Source organism: Spermophilus citellus, assembly GCF_964194105.1.
Source record: "Spermophilus citellus genome assembly, chromosome: X".
NCBI classification, from domain to species: Eukaryota; Metazoa; Chordata; class Mammalia; order Rodentia; family Sciuridae; genus Spermophilus; species Spermophilus citellus.
Genome location: NC_138190.1, coordinates 122,086,412 through 122,113,339, shown reverse-complemented (window position 1 = coordinate 122,113,339; position 26,928 = coordinate 122,086,412). Strand labels below are relative to the sequence as shown.

Below are 26,928 nucleotides of genomic sequence, written 5' to 3'. Positions count from 1 at the left end.
AATTTACTACAACAGGACTGTTACACATCTGATAAGTAGTTTCTCTACACTTAGACTTAGTTCCCTACAGTTTTCCCTTTGGCCTACTGGCAAAGGATCCTCCTAAATACAAATGAGATCGTATTACTTGACACTCAAAAAATTGTTATCACTGGGCTGGGGTTGTAGCTCAGTGGTAGAGCACTTGGCTAGCACCCTGAGGTGCTGGGTTTGATCCTCAAAATCACATAAAAATAAATAAATAAAGGAATTATGTCCATATACAACTAAAGAATATATATTTAAAAAAATTGTTACCACTGACTTCAAGATAAAATGCATGATCTCTTAGCATGGCCTAGGAGGTAACAGAACACGCATGATGAAGACAGAGACATGTCTATCTCTCCAAGATTATCTTATGATCCTTCACAAAATATAGAGAACTACTTGCTGTTGTTCAAGTGAACCATGCTCTCATTGCTCAGGGCATTTACTCATATAATTTGTTTTACTTAGAATGTCTTAGAGCCTGGGCTGGGGATGTGGCTCAAGCGGTAGCGCACTCGCATGGCCCGCCAAAAAACTAAAATAAATAAATAAATAAATTTAAAAAAAAAAAGAATGTCTTAGAGCCCTTCCATGACTCAATTCAAAGGGAACCTGCTCCAGGAATCCTTCACTAATGACAATTCTTCCCAAGTTTGGTATAGTTACCCTCCTTAGGTCCTTCCATGACTCCAGGTGCTCTGTTATTTTGGATGTAGACTATGATAGAGATTATATTTGAGTAAACAAATTTATTGTTGGAAGATATTTTCTGAAAACTTTCCATATTTTCCATATGTCATTAGAAGTTTAAATAACAAACTTTAAAGATATCTACTAGTTTAGAATAAGGTGGAAAGATTGTCACAGGAGAAGAAAAGTTTCTGAAGAGTCTGAGAAGGGAACTACTCAGTTCCAGCAGGGTTCTTGGCATTCATGATGGAAAAGAATTTCAGCATGCACCAGTCAAAGATACAGACAGAGATTTATTTAGGAAAGCAGAGGCTCATTCAAGGGACAATGTGGGCCATCTCAAGACAAAAAGTTTGGGGGATAAAGCAAGGTATTCAAAGGAGAATATGGACTGTTATGCTCAAATTTGGGACCCCCAAAAGACCACCAGAGACCAAGATCGATGTAAGCAGCAAAGAGGTGTTTATTGAGAACTCCCTGGGTCCTCTGTGCACACACAGCAACTGGTGACGCTGAGAGGCCCCGAGACCAGGGTTTACAGCAGTTTTATACATTCTTTGGAGAGGGCAGGGACCCCACATACATCATAGCATCTCTTAGCAAATCATCACACACCACAGGAAAATCAAACAACAACTCTAAAACATGATTAGTGTATCAAGTGGCGGGAAAGAATCTGGAAAGAATTATTGGTTAGTTCAAGGGGTTGATGCACTTAACATTGATTGGTTTAAACCATGAGGGTGTCCAAGGGGGGTACGTGCAAGCTGCAGGGCTTCTAGTTTAGATATTGGTCACCACACCTAGGTGGGGGCCGTCTGGAATTTCAGATATTTCGATATCTTGGCCTATCTTAGACCATCACCATCTGCGGCTTTTCTGAGAACTGTTCCACAGAGCTTTCTGTGCTGTTTTTCTGACTTTAGGACTGCAGTAGGTCAGGGGTTAAGTTTCAGAGCAAAATGAGGTCCCAAGTAGAATGAGGTTGCTTAGGTCTTTCATTTAAAAAAAAAAGAAATACAAGAATTTTTTTTTTTGTGTGTGTGTGTGTGCCAGGATTGAATTCAGAGGCACTTAACCATTCAGCCACATCCCTAGTCCTTTTGTTGTTGTTGTATTTTTTTTATTTACACATAGGGTTTCATTGAGTTGCTTGAGGCCTTGCTAAATTAAACTCGTGACCCTCCTGCCTCAACCTCCCAAGCTTCTGGGATTGCCACCACACCCAGCAAGAATGGGATCCTAATTAGGATGTTATATTCCATGTATGTATAATATGTCAAAATACACTCTATAGTCATATTTATCTAAAAAGAACAAATTAAAAAATAGTAAATCAAAAAAAGAAGAAACACATGGGAAAATGTTCAACATCATTAGCAATTAGGGAAATGTACATCAAAACTACACTGAGATTTCATCTCACTCCAGTCAGAATGGCAGCCATTAATTTAAGCTTAACTGAAATTTTTACTATGATAATTTCAGATTTACATGAAGTTGTAAGGTACAGAGAAATTCTGTTACCTTTTACCCAATTTTCTCCAATGGTGTTATCTTACAAAACTATAACGCAATATCATAGAATATTAACATTTGTACATTCTACTGTTCCTGTTCACATATGTCTAGTTTTGCATTATGTGTTTCATTTGTGTGTGTGTGTGTGTGTGTGTGTGTGTGCGTTACTTCTGCACAATTTCATCATGTGTGTAGGGTTGAATATCTCTGTTACTAAAAACTTGGTCCTTCATTCTTGAGGCCATTCCAACAAGGAAGACACAGTTTTGAGAAACTTAAGCTTACCCCCAGAGGATAAAGCAAGAGGATTTCAACTTCAAGGCCAGCTTCAGCAATTTAATGATCTCCTAAGCATGTTAGAAAGATCATGTCTCAAAATAAAAAAATAAATAAATAAATAAGGGACTAGGGTTGTAGCTCAGTGGTAGAGCACTTGCCTAGCATGTGTGAGGCACTGGGTTTGATTCTTAGCACCACATAAAAATAAACAAAATAAAATAAAATAAGGTATTGTGTCTATCTACAACTAGAAATATTTTTTTAAAGATAAAATAAAAATAAAAAGGGCTGGCTATAGCTCAATGGTCAGGTGCTCCTGGGTTCAATCCCTGATACCAAAAAGAGAGAAAAAAAAAAACTTCAGGTAAAGTTTATACTCATAACTCCTGGGGCTGGAGCTGTGTCTCAGTGTTAGAGCGCTCACCTAGCATGTGTGAGGTAGGTACTGAGTTTGATCCTCAGCACCACAAAAAAATAAATAAATAAAATAAAGGTATTGTGTCCATCTACAACTTAAAAAATTAAAATTTATACTCAGAACTCCTACACTATTAAAATCTTGATATAATGTTTTCCAAAGTGTTCTTCAAGGTGTGTTCCAAAGATTCTGTGAAGTTAAGGATTGAAAAACAAAAACAAAAACCTCTAACTCAGACTTGTCCAAGAGTGTTCATTCTTAAAAATCTACTTATTTCTGTGGAATATTTATTAGTATTTCCAAAAGACTTACATTTCACAGAATCCACTTTGAAAATGCTGCCTTGTTCATCACAAGATCACATTAGCCTTTCTCACAACATCCATGAAAAACATTCAAGATAGCATTTGAATTAGAATATTTCAGCAGATTGTTACCACTCTTCTTTCATCACTGTTTTTGAGCAACATGGTTTGGGGTAGTGCCTGTTTGGAAGGATAAGGCAACCAGGTGGAAGGGGTATGTGGGTGTACTGTAGCACTTTCATGCTAGTTATTTTCCTTTGCAATTCAGTGAGCTGCACTGAATTGAAAATAAATCTGTCAACAACCAAAGCAAAAGAAAAAAATAAAAAATATTCTGAAGAAAAAAGGAATCAATTTAGGGGAACATAGTAAAAATAAATAAATATTCACCACGAGTATGTACAGGAATGTCTTCACAAATGTACACACATATACTCACATTTGAAGAAATTGAAATATGCTCTTTTATTTATTCTTAGTGAAAGAGTTTTGTTCACTGTAGCAGTCCTTTTGAATCTTTCTTTCCCCATACTTCTGAGTGGGTGTTACCTAACAAAAGATAAGCTGCATTCAACTTGATGCAGTATAATGTGGTGAAAAGAACACTGAGCTGAGCTTCAAAACATAAAATTAGGATTCCAATCTCAACTATGTCATTCACTGTGTGACCTTAAGCAAGTCATTTTTCCTCCCTTGATTTTCAGCTTCTTTAATTATAACTTATCTGGGGATTGTCACCTACATTCTTAATGGGAAGCAAGAAATAGTGTGTGCATATTACTAATATGAAAAGTAAATGACACAAGAAGTTTTTAAAAGTAAAGAAAGTTTAGACTAACTGATCGCAACAAAATCTTGTGTGTGTGTGTGTGTGTGTGTGTGTGTTGCTAGGGATTGAACCCAAGGTCTCATTCATGTCAGGCAAGTGCTCTACCACTGAGCCACGTTTCCCTCAAGAAAACCTTGCAATTCTATAGAGGTGTTGATATCCTTGACCTACCAAAACATTCACTGCACTCAAATTGAAAGTATAATTGCTAACATTTAGTGGTTGCATTCATTGTAACTTTTAGTGTGTTTTACAGGTATTATTTATTTGAATCCACACTAAAACTCTATTAGGTAAATATTACGATTATCCCTGTTTCATAGATTTAAAAAATCTGAGCCACACCATCGCTAGCAGTCAGAGAAATGCAAATCAAAACCAACCTAAGATACCATCTCACTCCAGTAAGATTGGCAGCCATTATGAAGTCCAACAACAAGTGCTGGAGAGGATGCGGGGAAAAGGGTACACTTGTTCATTGTTGGTGGGACTGCAAATTGGTGCAGCCAATTTGGAAAGCAGTATGGAGATTTCTTGGAAAGCTGGGAATGGAACCACCATTTGACCCAGCTATTCCCCTTCTCGGTCTATTCCCTAAAGACCTAATAAGAGCATGCTACAGGGACACTGCTACATCGATGTTCATAGCAGCACAATTCACGATAGCAAGATTGTGGAACCAACCTAGATGCCCTTCAATAGATGAATGGATAAAAAAATGTGGCATTTATACACAATGGAGTATTACTCTGCATTAAAAAATGACAAAATCATAGAATTTGGAGGGAAATGGATGGCATTAGAGCAGATTATGCTAAGTGAAGCTAGCCAATCCTTAAAAAACAAATGCCAAATGACTTCTTTGATATAAGGGGAGTAACCAAGGACAGGGTAGGGACGAAGAGCTTGAGAAGAAGATCAACATTAAACAGGGATGAGAGGTGGGAGGGAAAGGGAGAGAGAAGGGAAATTGCATGGAAATGGAAGGTGATCCTCAGGGTTATACAAAATTACATATAAGAGGAAATGAGGGGTAAGAGAAGAATAATACAAGTGTAAGAAATGATTTACAGTAGAGGGGGTAGAGAGAGAAGAGGGGAGGGGAGGGGAGGGGGGATAGTAGAGAATAGGATAGACAGCAGAATACATCAGACACTAGAATGGCAATATGTAAATCAATGGAAGTGTAACTGATGTGATACAGCAATCTGTATACGGGGTAAAAATGGGAGTTCATAACCCACTTGAATCAAACTGTGAAATATGATATATTAAGAACTATGTAATGTTTTGAACGACCAACAATAAAAATAAAATAAAATAAAATAAAAAAATCTGAGCCATAGAAACGTCAAGTAATTTGGCCAAGGTCATACAGCTAATGGGTAAAAGAATAAAGATTTGAACCTACGCAGTCTAGCTACAGAGAGTCTGAAATTAACTAATAAAGTAATAAGGAAACTTAAGAAATGAGTGCATTTGCAAGGAGAGAAGATGAACAGTATAAAAGTAAAAGCAAAATATTATAACCATCCATTTTCAGCAGTTGCATATTCCATGTATATGTCAAGATCTTAACTGATATTACAAACATGCAGCAATGCAAATCGAGGAACTATTTTACAGTTCTAAAGGTTATCCAATAAAATTAAGATACAAAACCAAAGCAAATCTGTATTTCCTGGTCTGCATTCCAGAAAGTTGATCTAAGTGTTCTTACTACAGTATATAGATGAAATGTTCTCTTGGTATATTCTCTTTGGAAAATAAATAATATTAGCATTGTATGGATATAAGAAATCTTTTTTGTTGTTTCATTTGTTTCTGGGTTTTTGTTGTTGATGTTGTTGTTGTTTATACTGGCGATTGAACTCAGGGGTACTTAACCACTGAGTTACATCCCCATCCCTTTTTATTTTTTATTTTGAGAATACCCTCATTAAATTGCTCAGGCTGGCCTTGAACTTGGGATACTCCTGCCTCAGCCTTCCTAATCACTGAGCTCACAGTCTGGAGATTTTGTTTATATCACTTGGCCAAAGATTCAATTGATCAAGCCTACATATTGAAATGAAAAAAAATCTGGACACTGAACCTCAGGCATAATTACCTGGTTAACAATACTCTGTGCCTACTATTACACATTAATATGTCCTGATTTATGGGAAAAGAAAACTGAGAGTTTCATATTTGCAACCTTCCAACACCTCACTCTATGCAATTCTTCTTTCAGCTGGTCTCAAGATACTATAATACTGTAATTGTAAGTATAACACATTTCTGAGTCCTGTGAATCATTCTAGTCAATCATGGAAATAAGGTAAAAGGGGGAAACCATGAATCTGTTGGTCAGAAGTTTGGTCTGGGAAGTCCCCAGCTGGTGACTCGTCTGTGAAATTAGGAAAGTCTTATGGAGGATTCTGCCCTTAACCTGTGACATTTGGCCTAACTTTAATTAGTTAGCATCAGAAGTCATTGCAATAATTCAATATGAACTGACTTAGAGAATAACACCAGAAATATTTAAGAGAAGTTGACCACTGCAAATTTGCCTAGTGTACCAAGGTTGTACAAATAGATTTTCATATATTTTCAAATTTATCAACACCATAAATCATAACAATGTTGAACTTTAAAATACTACCATTATAGTCAGTCATTAAACCAAAGAAGTAATCTATTAAATTATACACTCCAGTACACAAAGCTGAATTTCTTGGTATAAACCAAGACATTCACTATTACTTTTTCTTCATGAAAATCAAAGCCTTTGAACCAAGATATTTTCACCCACACTAAATAAACTGATTATATCCATCAGCTTTCTGTCAGCATTAGACAGGTAATTTCAAAACAAGACTTAATTTTACTTTCACTGAGTCTAAATCCAAACTTTAATCTTCTATCTCTAGTCTTTAAACTCAACTTATAGTGACTCAACTTATGGTTAGAAACAGATTTTATATATGCAATATATATGTTATAATGTTGAATTTTCAGTAATATTACAGTTCTAGAACTATGTCCAGTGCTATTGAAATCTGTTATCTAAAACAAAGGAAAACCATTTTGTTTGTTGAGTATAATGGATTTTCTATATGCACTTTAAAGAAAACACATCCCACTAAGTAAAAGAAGGCAAGGGTAAAATAAGAAATCTAGTAAATAAAGAATTAGTTGAACTCACTCCCAAAATTTAGGGAGTGGGTCAATTTGTTAGTGTTTTGGAAGGAAGCTGAGACTATTCACCTGATTTTCTGTCAAAGTGAAGGATTATTGACTACTGGTGCTTAGTCTACTTTTCTAATTCTCACGATAAAGAGCAGTTTTAGATTTAGTGTTTAATTAATGTTTTCAACAACTGTTATTAACTACCCATTATATACCTAGCATTATGTTAGGCACTAACAAAACAGACATAAAATGCACTTCCTTTCCCCACTTGATGGGCTCTTATTTAATGGAGATATAAGCAAGGAAGCAAATAATTTTAAAACAATGTATAAATTGTATAAAAATGATACCCAGAATGCTCGATTAGAGCAGAGACGAAAGAACACTTACCTCTACTTGAGACTGTCACAGAAATATTCATAGGTGATGAATACTTAGGTTGAGACTTCATACGAGAATTTAGAAAAGAAGTCAAAAAATGAAGGGAGCTTGTATGCACAGAATAGAGAAACATGATGATAGGTGATCACTCCTGCTTTTCTGGGACACAGGACATAGTGCTAACACCAGGAATGTTGCAGGGAAACCAAGATTAGTCATCTTTCAAGGAAATTGCATTATTTTAATGTGTCAGGAACAGCATTTTTAAAAAGAGAGGAGTGCATGACACATCATCAGCCCAAGTATTCTTTCACAGCTTTTAAAATTTCAGGTAGGTAAGGTGCACATGTGTACACACACGTGTGTATAAGCAAGCACACATATACATATGTGTCTACATGCTTTTATGAGTGAAAATCAAATCAGTACTTTCCCATGACTGATTCCAACATTTGCTAAGGAATTTTGAACTGTCTATTCTTCTGAGATTAATACATGGGGATGTTGTCCCAAGTGAACACATCTTGCAAACAAGACAGGTTTTATAGGTTTCTTTGTTTTACTTCTGTGTCCTATAAAAGCCTCCCCTTTGCATTCCTTAAGGATAGAACTCCCAGACCACTTCAGGTTTGGAGCTACCCAGTTCATGAGTTATTTGCTCAGATAAATTCTATAAAAAATTATTTGCCTCAATTTACTTTTTAAACATGTGCATGAAACCTGTAGAGTAAACAGGGCTTGATCTCATAAGAGGCTCCACGTTTGATTTCATGAAGTTCTTAATAATTTTGTCTTTAAATTTGTGTTTTTTTAAGTGAACTCCAATGGTACAATCAATTATACACTTGACCAAAGAATATCTGATTGGAAGCAGCATGCATACCACAAGCTTAGACACAGGAGTATAGTGAGCACTGAGCAGTTAACATGCACTTGATTAGGTCAGACTAAGGTGCTACAGGGACCTATGGGAGTGGTTGGGCTGAGATGGGCAACTATGGTGCATGCAGCCTCAGTAGAATTAGCAGTGGTGGTAGCAGTAACTATATCCAGGGGGAAAAGAGGGGTTCCACATGGGAGCAATGCTGGGACCTGAAGTGAGGCTAAATTGCCTGTACATTCTGGCATCTAATTCCTGCAGTGTCTGTACAAATAGTAAGTCCCTCTGCAGGAACTACCAGAGCTCAGGCAGTAAACTTTGTCTATGAATCATTACAAAATAAAAATATACACATGGACACTGCAATAAAACATATTACATTACTAGAATTCTTTAACAAGTTTAAAATTTCTGCATTTGAAAACTGCTACAATATTGCAAAGCAAATATTCACAGACTTGGTAATAGAAATTAAATTTAAAGCACACTTTTCATTTGAAGTTTCACATGAATCAATTATTAATGGGGAAGAAAAGTTTTAAATTATTTTTCCTTTTACTTGAAGATTCAGTAATATAATGCATAAATAAGCATTTGAATTAGATATAAATCATTAAAACACTTTTAATTTCTTCCACAACCCTCACAATTACAGAAAATATTCAAAAAACATTAAAATGCCTTCATATAAGTTTACATTAAAAATTAAATTCAGATGTAAATAAAGCTGACTTGTATAAAGAGTTAAATCTTTTTAGAAAAAAATATTTTATGAGAAATATCAGCTCGAAATGTACTAAAATGTATTTAGAACCGATTTATCAGAAATGCTGACATAATATAGAGATAGAGATAGAGATAAAGATAGAGATAGAGATATTTGTTTTGGCAGCATTGGGGATTAAACCCAGGAGCCTTTTACCATTAAGCTACATTCCTAGCCCATCTTATTTAATTTTGAGAAAAGGTTTTGTTAAGTGACTAAGGCAATCTTCCTGCCTCAGCTTCCCAAGTTGCTGGGATTACAGGTGTGTGCCACTGCTCTACCACCTCCTAAGGCTAAACATGCCGGAAGGATCGAAGTACTTTCTTGAGATTTTTCAGCTGAAGATGGGGGGAGAATGTCTTTCTTCCCTTTAGTCAAGGAATTGTAAGGATTCTAAGGAACTGAAAAAAAATGTGACTTTAGGAGTCCCAGGGATCATCTGCTCCAGGATGCCTGAGAGACAAAAACCAACACCCCTGGAAACTAATGGGGAATAGGAGGGGGTGAGGAAAGGGAGAAAAAAGAGACCTACTCTATCAAGACCCTGCCCTTATACTTTATATGATTCCTTATTTTTTTATTTGGATAATTACTCCATCTGCTTTGAATGTATTCATTTTTCCCTGTTCAGCTACTAGAAGTTGTACTTCTCTCATAACCAATCAAGAATAACAGATGGATGACAACTTCATATGTGTGAGCATTCCATAATATACCATAGAAACTCTGACCAGCCAACAACATTAATAAAAGAATAATTGAACTAGAACTATCAAACTTAATCAAAGGTTTAATACTAATCTTTGTAGTGCATTTTATAATGTGTAAATTGCATACAACCTCATTTGATCTTTACACCAATTTTTTGAGCAAGATAGGATAGGTATCATTACATGACTACCTTCCATATGATAATGATGACAAGCTAAATAAGGGAAAAATTGTCTTTTTAAAATTTTACAATTACCCACCAGCCAATTATATTTTAGAAATAATAAAACTGAGACTTTGGAGATAGGATTGACCCAAGGTTACATAAATTGTTAAATGAGTGATCAGAGACTGGTTCCCCTGGACATACACCATTTTCTGTTTTGTAACAGGTCCTGTGTTTGATAACTGAAATACAAAGGTAAGCATATTTCTAGTCCCTACTGTCAAAGAATTCAGTCTTTGCAATGGTTCACAATGAAATACTTCTCAGGTATTTCTTTTTTAACTTTTTTTAAAAAAAATCAATATTACAATTACTAACACATTAATTGTGTAAATTAATGGGTTTCACTGTGATATTTCCATTCATACATATGTTGTGTATGGATCATGTCCATCCACCCTTTTTCTTTTTCTACCTTTTCCCCTTTCCCTTCTCTCCACTCTCTTCTCATCCCCTTCCTTATTTTCTAAGACTCCTCTTCTACTATGGGGTTTTATTTTGTTTTGTTTCATTTTTTAGTTTCCAAATATGAGAAAAACCATGCAGTTTATCTCACTCCAGTTAGAATGGCTAGTATATATAAAAAATTTAATACTAGAGAGGATGTAGGGGAAAAAGGAATCCATATATGCTATTGGTGGTAGTGTAATCTATGAAGCTTCCTCAATAAATAAAACAAAACCTAGGGGCTGTGGTTGTATCTCAGTGGTAGAACACTCACCTAGCATGTATGAAACACTGGGTTCCATCCTCAGTACCACATAAAACTAAATAAATAAAATAAAGGTATTGTGTCCATATACAACTAAAAAAAAAAAAACCTAAAAAGAAATAGATCTCCCATGCCATTCCTCTCCTCAGTATATAACTGAAAGAAATGAAGTCAGCATATGAAAAAGATACCTATATACCCACATTTATTGTGGCACTATACACAATAGCCAAGATACAGAATCAGCTTAGGTGTCCATCAACAGAAAATGGATAAAGAAAGTATGGTATATATGTATAATAGAACATTATTCAGCTATAAAGAGGAATGAAATCTTGTTATTTGTAGGCATGTGGATGAAATTGGAAGACATTATGCTGAGTAAAATAAGCCAGTAACAGAAAAATAAGTATGGCATGTATTCTCTTGTATGTGGAAACAGAAAGGAAGGAAGGAAGGAAGACCTTCTGAGGTTTCTCATATACTCCATTCCATCCTATGGAAATCACTGGCCCGGTTATAGGTTTGATATAAAAATACTTCATATTATATTGGAATAACTCTCAGTCACAGCTAGCAGCTAGGAGCAGCTCGGAAGTGCTTGAAATACCCACGTTTGTTCAGGCCTGACAGGAGGGCCTGCAGGATGGGGTGAAACCACATACTCAGCACTTGGGATTAGCCTTGCCAAACTACCAGGCCAGGAAACAAAGAGTCAGGGGCTTCAGGGCATGAAACCCCTGACTTAGTAAGGGCCAAAGACCCTTCCAGATTGCTTTCTGCCATGACAGCAATGTTTAGAGCATCCTCATAGTGCAATTACATTAGGCAGAAGATGATTGGCTTATGGATACTATCTTGCTTGTGTATAATTGATGGGCACACCCTACTCGAACCCTATAACAGTTGTGTGCATTCCAAAAAGAAACTGAGCTACTGGACAACGACCTGAGGTGGGTCTCCAGCCAGTTCTCTCACCAGCTCCCGGAGTCTGTTGTTGATTCTGCGACAAGGTAGCCAAGTGACCATCGATCACGAACGGGGACGTAGTAACACATACAATTTGGTGCCACAACGTGGTCTTTCATTTTGTGTTCCATGTGCTGACGGTTCCTTGAAGGTGAGCAAGGAACCCCCTCCTCTACCCCCTTTCCTTGTCCCTGTTGTACCATTGGTACCCCGAATTGAGGCACACACCATCATAGGGGCTGACGACAATTTATGACTCCTCCTCCCCCCTGGTTCACCCAGCGAATTCACATAAGGGGCTGGTCCTCCCAGAATTTGGAAACTGGGTTTTCTCTGTTAAAGGGAACCCCACTCTGGAGACACCATGTGGGTATAAGGCCTTGATCTAACAAGTCAAGGAAGTCCCCCACTAAGCACAAGACATTGGACCCTAAACACATCTTTTGTTAGTCTTAGTCAGGGCCCTGCATGTCAACATCTTGGGCCCCTATATTAGGTATCTTGTCAAGTCAAAGACATTGCTTTAAGAACTATTACAAGAAAAAAAATGAGGAATTGTTCAGGAATATGATCCAAGGCCCCTATGAATGGTTTCCTGACTTCTTATCTAGAGTAATCCAGGCACTGGGGAAGCTCATTCAACCTGGCTCTACTCAAGGCTCATTAGTTAAACAACTGGCATGGGACTGCAGGAATTAGAACTGCAATTGCCCCCATATGCAGTGAATCCCTTTCAAAATGGATCTCTGCTACAAAGGAAATAGCCCCCTCTTCAGGGCCCATTCAGGCATTAACAGCTGCAGTTAACAAACTCTCAGTTAACAAAAATGGTGGGCCTTGGGCTGGGGATGGGGCTCAAGCGGTAACATGCTCACCTGGCATGCCCAGGGCATTGGGTTCGATCTTCAGCACCACATAAGGTGCTCTTCATAAATACTGTGAAAAGTGCTCAGATCCAGCAAATGTATTTAATATTAACAACTATCATGGATACTTTGGCTTGGTAAAAACTTCTTGTATTAGTCAGCTTTTTGACTGCTGTTACTAAAATACCTGACAAGAACAATTTTAGAGGAGGAAAAGATTATTTGGGGACTCATTGTTTCAGAAGTCTCAGTTCATAGATAGCCAGCTCCATTTCTTTGAGTGAGAGGTGAGGCAGAACATCCTGGCAGAAAAGTGTGGCAGAGGAAAATAGCAGGGAGCATAGCTCCAGGAAGTAGAGAAAGAGACTTCATTGAGCCAAGTACATACCCCAAAGGCAAGCCCCAGAATGACCCACCTCATCCAGGCACAACCTACCTGCCTTCAGTTATCACTTGGTTAATTCTTATCAGGGGATTAACTCACTGATTAGGTTAAGGCTCTCATAACCCAATGACTTTACCTCTCAGCATTGTTTCACACATACACTCACATCCACATCCAAACTGATTTATTTATTTTATTTTTTTTAATATTTATTTTTTAGGTGTAGATGGACACAACACAATGCCTTTATTTTTATGTGTTGCTGAGAATCCAACCGGTTCTTCCCCGGGGAGCACTCTACCACTGAGCCACAATCCCAGCCCCAGATTTTTTTTTTATGTAAACTACTATCAGAATGCATTGTCTCACTACCTTTTGTTTTTGTATTGGCTATTTCTTTTGCCTTTATGAGAAGCTAAGTACTTTTGACAGAGATAGAAACACCCTTTACCGAAGAATATTATTGACTTCTGATTTAAATTATTCAGATCATTACATAGTTTCTCTAATTTCTTGAATCACCCCAATTCAAATAAAAGCATCATTAGGTCTTATTATTTTATCTTTTGGAGGGAATCCTTTCAACTATAATAATTCATTTTCACTCTCTTTTCTCAGTCCAACTTACTGAAATTTACTGTAGACCCACTGACCACATTTAATAACCAGATAACCTCTCCATGCCAACTGTTCTCTTTAGAGATTTCTAAACTTATTTTAAATAAATTTAGTAGTCTCCTTTTAATCTTTATTACTCTAAAGCTTTCATGCCTGACAATTATGATTATCACTAAGAAAAAGACCTGTCTCATTTCTTGGCTCTGAGATACGATAATATTCTCTTACTCTTCTTTAGACTTCTCTAGCTCATCTTCTTTCTCTCATTTTCTGCAAATGTTATCCTTGGCTCTTCTTTTCTCATATTATGGGTGCTCGCATAAACTCAGTCTCATAGCTTTAATTGTCACATCTATATCTGTTGATTAAAACAAATAAATCCCCAAAACATCCTGTTGCTGAAACAGAGCTAAATGCATTACTTATAGTAAGAGAACGTACAACCATGACGGGATCTTAGAAGTGTCTTGGAAGGGGATGATCAAATGTAGGATTTCTAGAGACTGGATTTTTGGTTTAACAAAGGTCTTTGCATGTAGGAATCTGAATGCAATTGCCAAAACTTGTAATGTTGATTTTTAGATTGGTGAATATGCAAAGCAAGATTTTTGAAGAGTGTTGATGAGTAATCATTTGATAAGCTAGCAATTTGTCCATTGACTGATTCATCATCCTAAGAATGAGGACTTTACCCTGATGAGTAACTTCTTACCTTTAGAAGTCAGCTAGTTGAGCAGGTTATTGTTTAGATTAATATTTTTTGCAACTTTTTCTACTAGGCAAGAATTTCCTGGAATAGTAATGTCAATATCAACAATATTAATTATCTTTATTATAATTATTAGTGCATAGCAATAGTACAAAATAATGGGTTACATTATGAAAATTTTATACATGCATACAACATACTTCAATCATATCCACCCTCCCTTTAATCTTCTTTTACCCTCCTACCCTCACACCCTGGTCCTCTTTCCTTTTTATTTCTAGATTCCAAATAAAAGAGAAAACAGGTGATACTACTTTTTATGAGTCTGGCTTATTTCACTTAACATGATGGTCTCTAGTTCCATCCATTTTTTGCAAATGACATAATTTCATTTTTCTTTATGACTCAATAATACTCCATTGTGTATATATACTACATTTTCTTTATCCATTCACCCCACAGCCTTCATTCCTGATCCTATTAAGAAGTATGCTTACAGGAAGCTTGATCTCACTTAGATTGTAATCATTTTAAAATAGTACCTATAAGACAGTCACATTTTCTCTGGCTGCCTACTATACCAGCTACTATCCCCAGTTTCCCTTTTATCAACAGCACTAATATTTTTTCAGGAATCTTAAGTTAGAAACCTAGGTACTATATCTAACTCCTCTTTCAAAATGACTCAATATCCAACTAGTCACCAATTGCTACCTATTTATAAATCTCTGATGAAATCCTCTAAAAATGATAAAAATTGCCTAAAATAAGTAATCGACCAGCCAGGCTATTCCACACATAGATTGAGAAAAAATGACACTTCTTGAATGAAAAAGCAGATATGCAGGTTAAAAAATGTAACTTAGCCTGAGTTTAGGTTATGCAATTTCCAAAACTGTAATATAGAAAGAAAAGTTTAAATTTCAAGATGATTGCTAGGAAAGAGAAATTTGGAAACCACCAGTAAAACTGAAAAAGTGAAATTTGCAATGCTATAAAATGTCTTGATCAAAATCAACATCCAGTTTCAGGTCCATACAAAGTCAATTTCAGTATGGAATTGGGGTTGAATGATATGTAGGTTAATGAACAAATACCCCACATAGCATAGAACTGTAAATATTGGTTGAGTTGAAATGATGAACACTCACCATTCTTTGTGAAGTTTTCAGGAGTAAAGACAAAGTATTTTTGCTCTGTTCTAACATCACCAAAGATAGACCTATAATGGAACTCATATGCCTGCTGAGTTTCTTCAAGAACATCAACCCCACTTTTCCTGTTGACTGCCCAATATTCTGGTCATGTTTACTTTGATATTTGGAAACTGATGATTCTGGTTCCACTTTGGCAATGAGTTGTCCCATAACAAACACTCCTGAGCTATTTTGGCAGTTCTGTAAATGTCAGGTTTTTCTGATAAAAATGAGTAGCCTCCAGTGATTGGAAAAAAATATTATGGAGGCTGCCTATTTTTTAAATCCAAAAGCCCAATTGCCAGAAGAATATGATCCCAACAAAGGTACTAATATTTCTTAGCATTAGGTTATAGATAAAATAATCTTCTGTCTCCTCAATTCCACAATGTATGAAAGGCACACTCTGAAAAAAAATACAATTACATTATTTCACCCCAAATGGCAGGATGCAGGATCCTTGTAGTCTTATCAAGTGGCAAGATTTTCAATGAAGTACAGGTGCAGGGCCAATAAACTTCAGAATTATAACACTGTACCTAGGGCACAAATTTCTGGACTTTCAGGTTTCTAATATTTCATTCATAACAAAGAAAGTTGGTCTCAGTGCACCATTTCTAACCAATGTTAAACACTGCTATTTTACCAATAAAAATTATTAATGTGAAAATTGGCTAACCCTAATATGATAGTTTCCTTTAAGATACTTTACCTGCTAATTAGCTAGCCCCCAAGTGTTTCTTCAGATAGACACTTCATATGTTAATTAGTCACCCCTAGGATTTTAATTAGAATTAACTTTTTTTCCTCTTATTCACCACACTGCTTATACAATTCTGAAGAATTTTAAAGTAAATTCCCATCTGGACACCATAACTCAGCAACTCCACAGGTTCATCACTAATGCCCTTCTCATCCTCCAACAACTGGCTGGCAGAATGTAGGAGAGCTACCTTTCATAAACAAGTAGGATGAACCCAGCCTGACTGTCAGCTCTATCCCTTAATATATAATTGGGTACTTATGTTCATTGCCTTTAGAAGAATTCCAAATGCAGTAGCATTATTTTCTTCTCTGAATTCCCACATTTCTGGATCTCTTATTATATTCATAAGTGTAGGGTCCAGTCTATCTTGATCATTGCCCTATTTATGGCTCACAGAACAGTTTCTGATGAATGAAGGATCAGTGAATGAACACATTAATGAAAAAACTGAGTCATCCCAGGCTATTACTGAATTTCTCTGAGCTCCTGAAGTTTCCTTATGTATAAAATAGGAATAATATCTACTTTATATTACTAATTTGATATCCTTATCTCAAGTGCACTTTACATGGTGCTACCACATTAATTTTCTTAAGCACTATTTTATGCAACCCCATTACTGACTGCACTTACCATATTGTTGTATAATTATCTCTTTCCTTGTCTGATTTTCCCACTGGATTGCCAATTTGTTGAAGGCTGACACTTGACATTTTAAATTGTATCCTCAGACCTAGTACTGTGAAAAGATCATAGTTGGTCTCAATGAATGCATGCTGAATGAATAAATGTGCCTGAGTCATTGAAATGGTTAAAATGAATGTAATCATAATTGCTCTCAAGTGTTTGAGCACCAAATTTAATGTTATCCTTACTCTCAAAGTTTGCCCACTGTGAAGGTTTCCACTCTATTATTAAAGTGTATCAAGTTAAAAGTTAGCTTTTCATAGCAAATTAATTCCTCAGAGTAAGTTAACTGAGCCAGTTGATTTGGGGCTATGTGTACAAAGGCAAATGAAATAGAAAGTTAAGTAATTGCTCTGTCAATTTAGTCAATATTGACAGCTACTCTGGAGCACTCATGCAGTTTTCTTTTACTTAAATAGTACAGATAATTGTCTCAAATCTAAAAAGAAACAATGACCCAGCATTTGTTCCCCATATGACATAAAATTGGTTGCTGTGAAATGGAAAATCAGAGCTCTACAATGGTACGAGTACAAGAGTTAGTAGTTCCGGAAGTATCAGAAGGACCTAGCTGTAAAGGCATTTTGCCTATAATACAGCTACATAGCCTGAACCTTGAAGAAAATACGACTGAAGACATAGCTTTTAAGGAAGAGCACTAAAGAATTGAATCTTCATTTCCATCAAAAGCACATTATTGACAATTCCACATCAACAAACAAGTGTAACCCTTCCTTAATCACATTTATTCTGTAGTAAACAGGTAAAATTACTAAAGCCATTGACATTCTTAGTTAATCTGTTATAAATTTAAAGAAAGCAGAGACCTTTAAATTCCAAATATGGAATTTTTTAAAATGCAAGAAAAGCACTTGAAATATGTTGAAGTTATTTCTATTTCTAGTTATTCTGAATTAAAATTATTTTTCTCTATTCTTGTTCATATTGTTTTTTCTCAAAATCTAAAAACTATTCCAATGGGTACAATATATTTAAATTCATTTTAAATTGATTAGTATTAATTGATAATACCCAACATCCATTAAAACTATTTGAATTGACTTAAATGATAAAGCATATGTGACAATCAAGTGTCATTTTTTTCTTAGTAAAAATTGAGTTCTGCTGAGAGATTAGGATTGAAATCCATTGCAATTGAACCCAAATTTAATGCTGATCTTCCTGGACTTAAAGATAAATGAGAAACATTATGGAGTTATATAGTTCTTATTGTCTGATAAAAGGAGCCAAAAGTTGTTTTTTTGTTTTTGTTTTTTTTATTTTTTTTGCAGAGACAAACATTACTAGTGTTAAATCATCATATGATTTTTTTCAGGAGCATGACATAGAAATTAAGGAATATGACAGGCATTGATCCCTTCTTTGGCTTGATACAAGGCACAGAAATATTTTTCATGTAGCCATTTCTTGCACAGACTCAAAAGTAAAATGTAAGTCCATGACAGAAAAATGTGATGCAGTAAAAGCAGTTGATACTGAAAAATAGAAATTTAAATTTCATTGGCAAAGTCTCAAATTTCTGTTGCTGCCCAGTCCCAACAGTCTCATATGAATGCCCTTCCACCTTTTAAGCCATGCCAAGGCAGCCAAGATGAGAAAACTTCTTTAAAATTGTTCTCATTAGAAGTTTTTAATCTTGAATCACTTGAAAAATTTAATGTGGAATGGAAGCAAACTGCTGGAGCACAAGTTGCCACAAGAAGCACCAATTGTGTTTCACACAATCCTGTTGGATAGGTACTGTTTGACTCTCAGAAGTAAATGTCAAGCATGAAAATATGTCCCCAGAACTTCATGTCCTGTCTGGTATGTAAGGAGTTTAGAAGTCTTTACTCTTATCTTACCAAGTAAAAAACTCAACTGAAAAATCAACTCTTCTTAACATCTGTCAGAGGGGTGAGAACAAACCATTATCCTAAAAACTGAACACAAAATGGGTTGATATAGAGAATCACAATTTGCTAGAGCAGAAACCCAGTAGTAGAAACTTCCAAGGGTAGTAAAATCTATACTACAATTGACAAATTGCTCAAGGCTTGGTATAAATAGGCAAATATCATGGGGAAACCTTCACACTTTTATTGAGTTTTACATCTAGGAGTTCTGCCAGACCTTCACAATGAATTTCAAATAAAAATCCCCTCTTTCTTTCAAAAATGGGAGGGAAAAAGAACAATTTTGAAATACATAACATTAGGTTCATCTTTAAAAGCCTACCCTTAGGAGGAGCTATTTAACCAATATCTAACCTGCCAGGGTTTTACCAGACATGGAAATAACCACCTCTAGCTCTCTCTATCCTTCCACCTGGAATAATAAAAATACATACCTCCAGACCTCTTCAGCATCCTATCCCACCTAATGGGAAAAAAAAATACCAAGAGAGTTCAATCTACAGAAGACAGGCTTACCTAAAGACTGAGACCTAATCAAAGAGCCATAGAAGCCAGGTGCAGTGGCTCATGTCTGTAATCCCAGTAGCTCAGACTGAGACAGGAGGATTGAAAGCTCAAAGCACAGCACTAAGCAACTCAGTGAGACCCTATCTCTAAATAAAATACAAAATAGGGTGGGGATGTGGCTCAGTGGTCAAGTGCCCCTGAGTTCAATCCCTGGTACCCATCTGGCCCAAAGTAGGAACCATAGAATGCTTTATCTCCCCACGTATTTTACAAATACATTACTAAAGGCCTATTCGCAGCATTTCCTTTCACCTAGTATGTCATGTTCAATTTTCAACAAAAAAAATTCAGGGCATAATAAATTATAAAAAAAATTGAAAAGACATAGAAAGTATCAAAACTTGTCTCCAATTTGGCAAAGATGTTAACAATATCAGAGTAGGATTTTTTTTGAAAAAAGCTATGATTAATAAAATAAGAGCTTTAAGTATTATATTATACAACATGCAATGCAAGCCAAGAGATGGAAAATATAAGAGTTAATGAAAAAAAAAAGTTGGAGTTCAGACACACTATAAAGGAAAGGGAAAATTACTTTGATGAACTCCAACACTAAGACCCAATGGGGGGGAAATTCTCTGTGCTTCGTATACTAAATGAATTTTTGTTTTGAGAGAAAGAGAGAAAGACTTGCCATATCGCCCAGGCTGGCTTTTTTTTTTTTTTTTGAAAGAGAGAGAGAGAGAGAGAGAGAGAGAGAGAGAGAGAGAGAGAGAGTATTTAAATATTTATTTTTTAGTTTTCGGCGGACACAACATCTTTATTTTATTTTTATGTGGTGCCGAGGGTCGAACCCAGTGCCCTGCATATGCGCTACCACTTGAGCCACATCCCCAGCCCCCCAGGCTGGCTTTAAATTCCTGAACTCAAGTGATCCTCTTGCCTCAGCCTCTTGAGTACTTGGGACTACAGCACTGACGACCAAACCTAGCTGACAATAGAAACTTCTGAAACTGAAAACAAGAAGAAAAATACTTAAAAAGCTCAAATCAGAACAGACTATCAAAGAAATACAAAAGGGGTAGCAACCACATAATGGTCATATCAGAAAGAGAAGAAAGAAACAGAATCGATATTTGAAGCAATGACTGAGAAATTTCCCTCAAATTAATGTCAGACAGCATTAATTTTAGGGTTAGGGTTAGGGTTGATTTGTTGAATTTCCACAGATCCAGGAAATTCAGAGAACACCAAGAAGGATAAATGCCAAAAATCATCACTGTAGGCATATCATATTCAAACTTAAGAAAAATCAACAATAAAATATGGAATTAATAAGTTAATTATAGTAAGGTTGCCAGTTAACAAGGTTAATATACAAAAGTCAACCACTTTGACCAAGAGGAATTTAAAATTAAAAACACATTGTCATTTATATTAGCACCCCCAAACATTTTGATAGGTATAAATCTAAAAAGAAATGTACAATATCTGTATAAGAAAAACTACAAAACTGTTATGAAAGATACCAAAGGAGAACTACGTTTTCATGTATAGAAAAATTCAATGTTATCAAGATGTTAGTTCTTCCCCAATTGACCTATAGATTCAATGTCATCCCAATCAAAATTCCAGTAAGATCTTTTGTGAATATTGACAAGGTGATTATAAACTTTAGAATAAACAACTCAATATTGAAGGAGAAAAACAAAGTCAGAGTATTGACACTACCAAATCTTGAGACTTTCTATAGCTGGGCCTAGTAGCTGGAATCCCTCTGAGTCAGCAGTAAAGCACCCTTGGGTTAAATCCCCAGTACAAAAAAAAAAAAAAACCCACACCCCCCCCGCAAAAAAAAAAGAACAAACAAAAACTAAAATATCAATAGCTACCTCACCAAAAAATATATACAGATAGCAATTATAAAAAGATTTCAGGGGCTGGGGATGTGGCTTAAGAGGTAGCGCACTTGCCTGGCATGAGCCGGGCGCTGGGTTTGATCCTCAGCACCACATACAAATAAAATAAAGATGTTGTGTCCACCAAAAACTGAAAATTGAATATTAAAAAATCTCTCTTTTTTAAAAAAAGATTTCAACATCATATGCTATCAAGAAAATGCAAATTAAAACAATGAGATATCACTATATACTTATTAGAATGGATGCTGAGGCAGGAGGATCACAAGTTCCAGCCCAGCCTCAGCAACTTAGCAAGACCCTACCTCAGAATAAAAAGAAATAAATAAAAAGGACTGGGGATGTAGGTCAGTGTTAAAGTGCCTCTGGGTTCAATCCCCAGTGTCTCCCCCAAAAGAAAACAGCCTCACTGGCTGCTATGAAAAGCCATCTTTGCATTGTTCCTGGGTCCAGCTCCCCAATAGCCACAACCACCTCCGCCCCGCGTCTCCTCCACCTCCTCTGCCGCCCCACCTGTCAGACGCAGCCGTGGACACTAGCTCTGAAATCACCACCAAGGGCTTAAAGGAGAAGAAGGAAGTTGTGGAGGAGGCAGAGAATGGAAGAGACGCCCCTGCTAATGGGGATGCTAATGAGGAAAATGGGGAGCAGGAGGATGACAATGAGGTAGATGAGGAAGAGAAGGAGAAGAAGGTGATGGCCAGGAAGAGGATGGAGATGAAGATGAGGCTGAGGCAGCTACGGGCAAATGGGTAGCTGAAGATGATGAGGATGATGATGTTGATAACAAGCAGCAGAAGACCGATGAGGATGATTAGACAGCAAAAAAGGAAAAGTTATATTCAAAATAAAAGGCCACCATGACCTATTCACCCTCCACTTTCAGTCTCAGAATCTAAACGTGGTCACCTTCCAGTAGAGAGGCGCGTCTGCCCGCCCACCGTGGGCAGTGCCACCCGCAGATGACACGTGCTCTTCACCACCCAACCAAAACCACAACGTGAATTTGCAACAGGGGAGGAAAAAAGAACCAAAACTCCCAAGGCCCTGCTTTTTTTTTTTTCTTAAAAGTACTTTTAAAAAGGAAAATTTGTATTTTTAATTTACAATTTATATTTTTGTGCATATTGTTAGTGGTCAGCCATTTTTAATGATCTCCGATGATCAAACCAACCTTTGGAGCATTCTCTGTCCTACTTCTGACTTTACTTGTGGTGTGACCATGTTCATTATAATCTCAAAGGAGAAAAGAAAATCTTTGTAAAAAAAAAAGCAAAAACAATAACAACAAAACAATCTTATTTTGAGCATTCAGGTAATATTTTTTGTGTATGTACTTTAGCTGTACTATAAGTAGTTGCTTTGCATGAGATGGTTAAAAAGGCCAATGATAAAGAGGTTTCTTTTTCCTCCCCCCCTTTTTTTTTGTCTATGAAGTTGCTGATTATTTTTTTGGCCCATTTGATGTATGTGTGAAACAATGCTGTCCAACAATAAACCAGAATTTTATTTTGCTGAGTTGTTGCAAAAAAAAAAAGAAAAGAAAAAAGAAAAAGAAAAAAAGAAAAGAAAACTATTTCAACATACCATAAAACAAATTCCAGTTCTGGAAAAGGATATATATTTAAATCTATATTCTGCCCCTTGTTAGCTGTGTAAACTTAGACAAATGGGAATAATAGTCCCCCTCCCATGGGTTCATTATGAGTATCAGATGGGCACATATTACAGTCAATAAGTATAAATGGCATGAAAGTAGAAAGTAAAATGTCCACTACATATTAAACATGTGAATGCTAATTGGTATTAATAGTAATAACAGTAATTTAACAATGTAAATACTGTATGACCAAGAGAGAATTTGTTCCACACAGAATTCACAGTGTTTCTTTATGACCAGAATTGTTGTATAGTTTTTGTGAAATATTGTCAATGAGGACTATTGTCTTAGAATAGGTTGTGAACATATTGCTAGAAAAAAAATTTAACTACTTTTAGATTAAGATTATGATAAAAATTTTAAGGTTGTACTTTTCCTCAAAGATTTAATTCATAACAAACTGTTCATTTGCATTTAATAATATATCCTTGACCTACATGCTACTTATCAATCACTGCATTACAGACTACCACAAAACTTAACACATATGAAACAATACAAATTTATCATCTCAAAATTGTCCTGAGAAATTCAGAGGCAGGTTAGTTGGGTGGTTTTGCAAAGAATCTCTCACCAGGCTAAAGATGTCACGGAGGGCTGTAGTCTTTGAAGATTTTATGTAGTGGTAGGGCATTGAAAGATTCAGATCTTCTTGTTGTTGTTGTTTTGTTTTATTTTTTAAGATTCACTTTTCTAAGTTCATTCATGCAGTTTTCAGCAAGAGACTTTGTTTTATCAGCAGATGGGCTGCTCCATAGACCTGCTCAAGCCATGGATTCCATAAGAGTGAGTGACAGAAAGACAGAGACAGAGAGAGAATGCAGGTGAGTGAGAGCATGTCTAAAATGATAGTCACAGCCATTTATAACCATCACTTCTGCCCTATGACATTGATCACACATGCTAATGTTATGGGGAGAGTGTTACACAAAGGTGAGGATACCAGGAGATGGATATCACTAGAGATCATCTTGGAAGCTGGCCACCCCAATTAATGACTATGAGTTTGGATGCATTGGCCTCTAGATTCTTTCTATGCCTTTCTCATTTTCTCCTAGCATTTTAATTACAGTAATGTCTAAACTAATACACATTTCACATATTATTTCTTTTGCAACAAGATCTTAATTATAATGCAAACCACAACATTCACAGAGGCTCAAAAGTACACAAGAGTCTATGTAGTTTCCTTTCTCAAATAAGATAAACTGCGTTTAAGACATGAACTCCTCAAGGAGAGCTCACAAATTGTTGTTGTGTTCTTATTCTTGACCAATAATTATCCAATATTCTAAATGTTATTCTCATTATTAAATCATTGTAATGACCAAATAGAAACTGACATCTAGTCTCCCATAATAAGATTCTGCTTGTGGACTCACAAATGAATCAACTAAATTAGCTCTGAAATGGCAATTTTTTGCCTAATGCATGTGCCTGTGTGGTATATCTATGTGTGCATGTACATATGTACCACAGTAATTAACACATTTAAATATTCTCATTAAATTTTATATTTAGTATATCTTTAGTGCTTATCACAGTGCCAAACACATAGTAAGAGCACATTTAAATAACGTTGCAGTGAATCTTGTGGAAGATGACAAAGATGCTGATATCTGCCAAGAAGTAAACAAATATGTCTTTTATGCCTGCTGGAGGGCAACATTACATAGTTTAGTGGTTCTTAAATTTGTACATACAGCAGAACTCATTTAAGAACTTGTTTAGGATTTATATTCCTAAATTCAAAGTTCAAGGGAGCCATGTAATCTGTATTTTTGTGTATGTGTGGTGCTGGGGATCAAACCCAGGGCCTTGGGCATGCGACTCTACCACTGAGCCACATCCCTAGTCCTGTAATCTGTTTTTAAACAGGCACCTTTGGGCAATTCTGCTATAGCTGATCAGTATCTAACATCATGTTTGAACATGTACCTAAGTGTAACTCAGATGTTACCATATCCATTTTAATAATCAAATAAAATGATTCCATCTTCCATTTTCTCTCCTGTGTAAACTAGACACCATATTTCAGTCTCCAATATGATATTTTCAACAATTTCTTAAATGTGATACCCAAAGCACAAATAAGCAAAAAATAAATGTAAATTTAATCAAAATTTAATTATTAAAATTTAAAATTAGACAAAAATGTTTGTTCTTCAAAGGATGCCATCATGAAAATGAAAGGATAATCCATGGAATTGGAGAAAATATTTGCAAATTGTATGTGTGATGTTGTGGTTTCAATATGAGATGTTCCCCAAAAGTTCATGTGGGATACAATGCAAGAATTGTTAGGAGGTGGAATGGTTGGATTTCGATAGTTGTAACCTAATCAATGGATTAATGCACTTACATGGATTAACTGGGTAGTAATCCTAGGCAGGTAGGGTGTGGCTAGAGGAGGTAGGAAACTGGTGGTGTGCTCTGGGGTTTATAGTTTGTTCCTTGTAAGCAAAAGTTCTGTCTGCTTCCTTGTTGCTAAATCCTGAGTTGCCTTCCTCCCATGCCTTTCCACCATCATGTTCTGCCTCACCTTGGGCCAAAGTTATGAAGTTTACCATCTATGGATAGAGACTTCTGAATCCTTGAGCCAAAATAAACTTTTCATCCTCTATATTGTCTTGTCAGGCCTTTTAGTTGCAGTGATAAAATAAAACCTGATAAAAACATCTGTTAAAGATTATAATTCAGTATCTATAAAAAATCTTCCAAATCAACAGAAAGACAGATATTCCAATTAAAATTGGACAAAACGTCTGAATAGACAATTTTTTCCTAAGAAAGAGATACAAATGTCAAAATAACACATGAAAAGATGCTCACCATTACTCTTTAGGGAAATGAAAATCAAACCCACAATGAAGGGGATTGGGGTTGTGGCTCAGCAGTACAGCGCTCATCTAGCACATGTGAGGCCCAGAGTTTGATCCTCAGCACCGCATAGAAATAAATAAATTAAATAAAGGTATTGTGCCCAACTACAACTAAAACGTAAATATTAAAAAAAAAAAAAAAACACACAATGAGGGACCCCTTGGCTTTTGAGAACTCTGTTACTTTGTTACTTTTGTTATTGTAATAAACCTACTGCTTGCTTGCTAAACAACAACAACAAACAAAACACTTCAATGATATACCATGTCACATACTCAAATGGCTATTATAAAAAAAGAGAAAAACAAGTATTGATGAGGATATGGAGAAATTGGAACACTTATATAATGTTAACATTCAAGTAATGTAAAATAGCACAGCTACTTTGGAAAAAATTTTTCATTTCCTCAGTAAATTAAACATAAAATTAACATATGATTCTTAAAATTAGCCTGATTTCTATTTGTTGCTCTTAAATGTTACTGTTTATATGATTATTTCCCTGATTAAGAATTTAATAGTCTTTAAAATCAAAATTCATTAAAATAAAATTTCCAGAAGTGTAAAACTCAATCATTATTATTTTTATAATGATTTGCTTGATTCCCCTGATATTTTCCTAGGTATTGTCTAAGAAATGGAGTTTAGGATATCTGGATCCATACAAAGTTCTGACTTCTCATGGTAAGCCACAGATAGACTTTTTTAGGACTAAACAAATGAAATTGAATCTTTGTTTTAACTGTCTGATATATTGGGGAAAATGCTGGACATGGTCCTGATGAAAGTGTTATTATATTATTATGGTTGTTATATAACATTATTATGCTATTATGTTAATATACATATAGCATATAATATTTTACAGCAGCTCTGATCCAGAAAACAGAATAAAACTAAATTGATACTATATCTTCCAGAAATT

The 26,928-nt window shown here is 35.8% G+C and overlaps 1 pseudogene across 1 annotated transcript; it reads left to right on the top strand.

Moving 5' to 3' along the window:
• Positions 1-17,639: 17,639 nt before the first annotated feature.
• On the top strand, positions 17,640-22,278 carry LOC308639536 (annotated as a pseudogene). The gene is made up of 2 exons: positions 17,640-17,691; positions 21,843-22,278. The product of its transcript is annotated as an uncharacterized misc_RNA (transcript).
• The last annotated feature ends 4,650 nt before the right edge of the window (positions 22,279-26,928 follow it).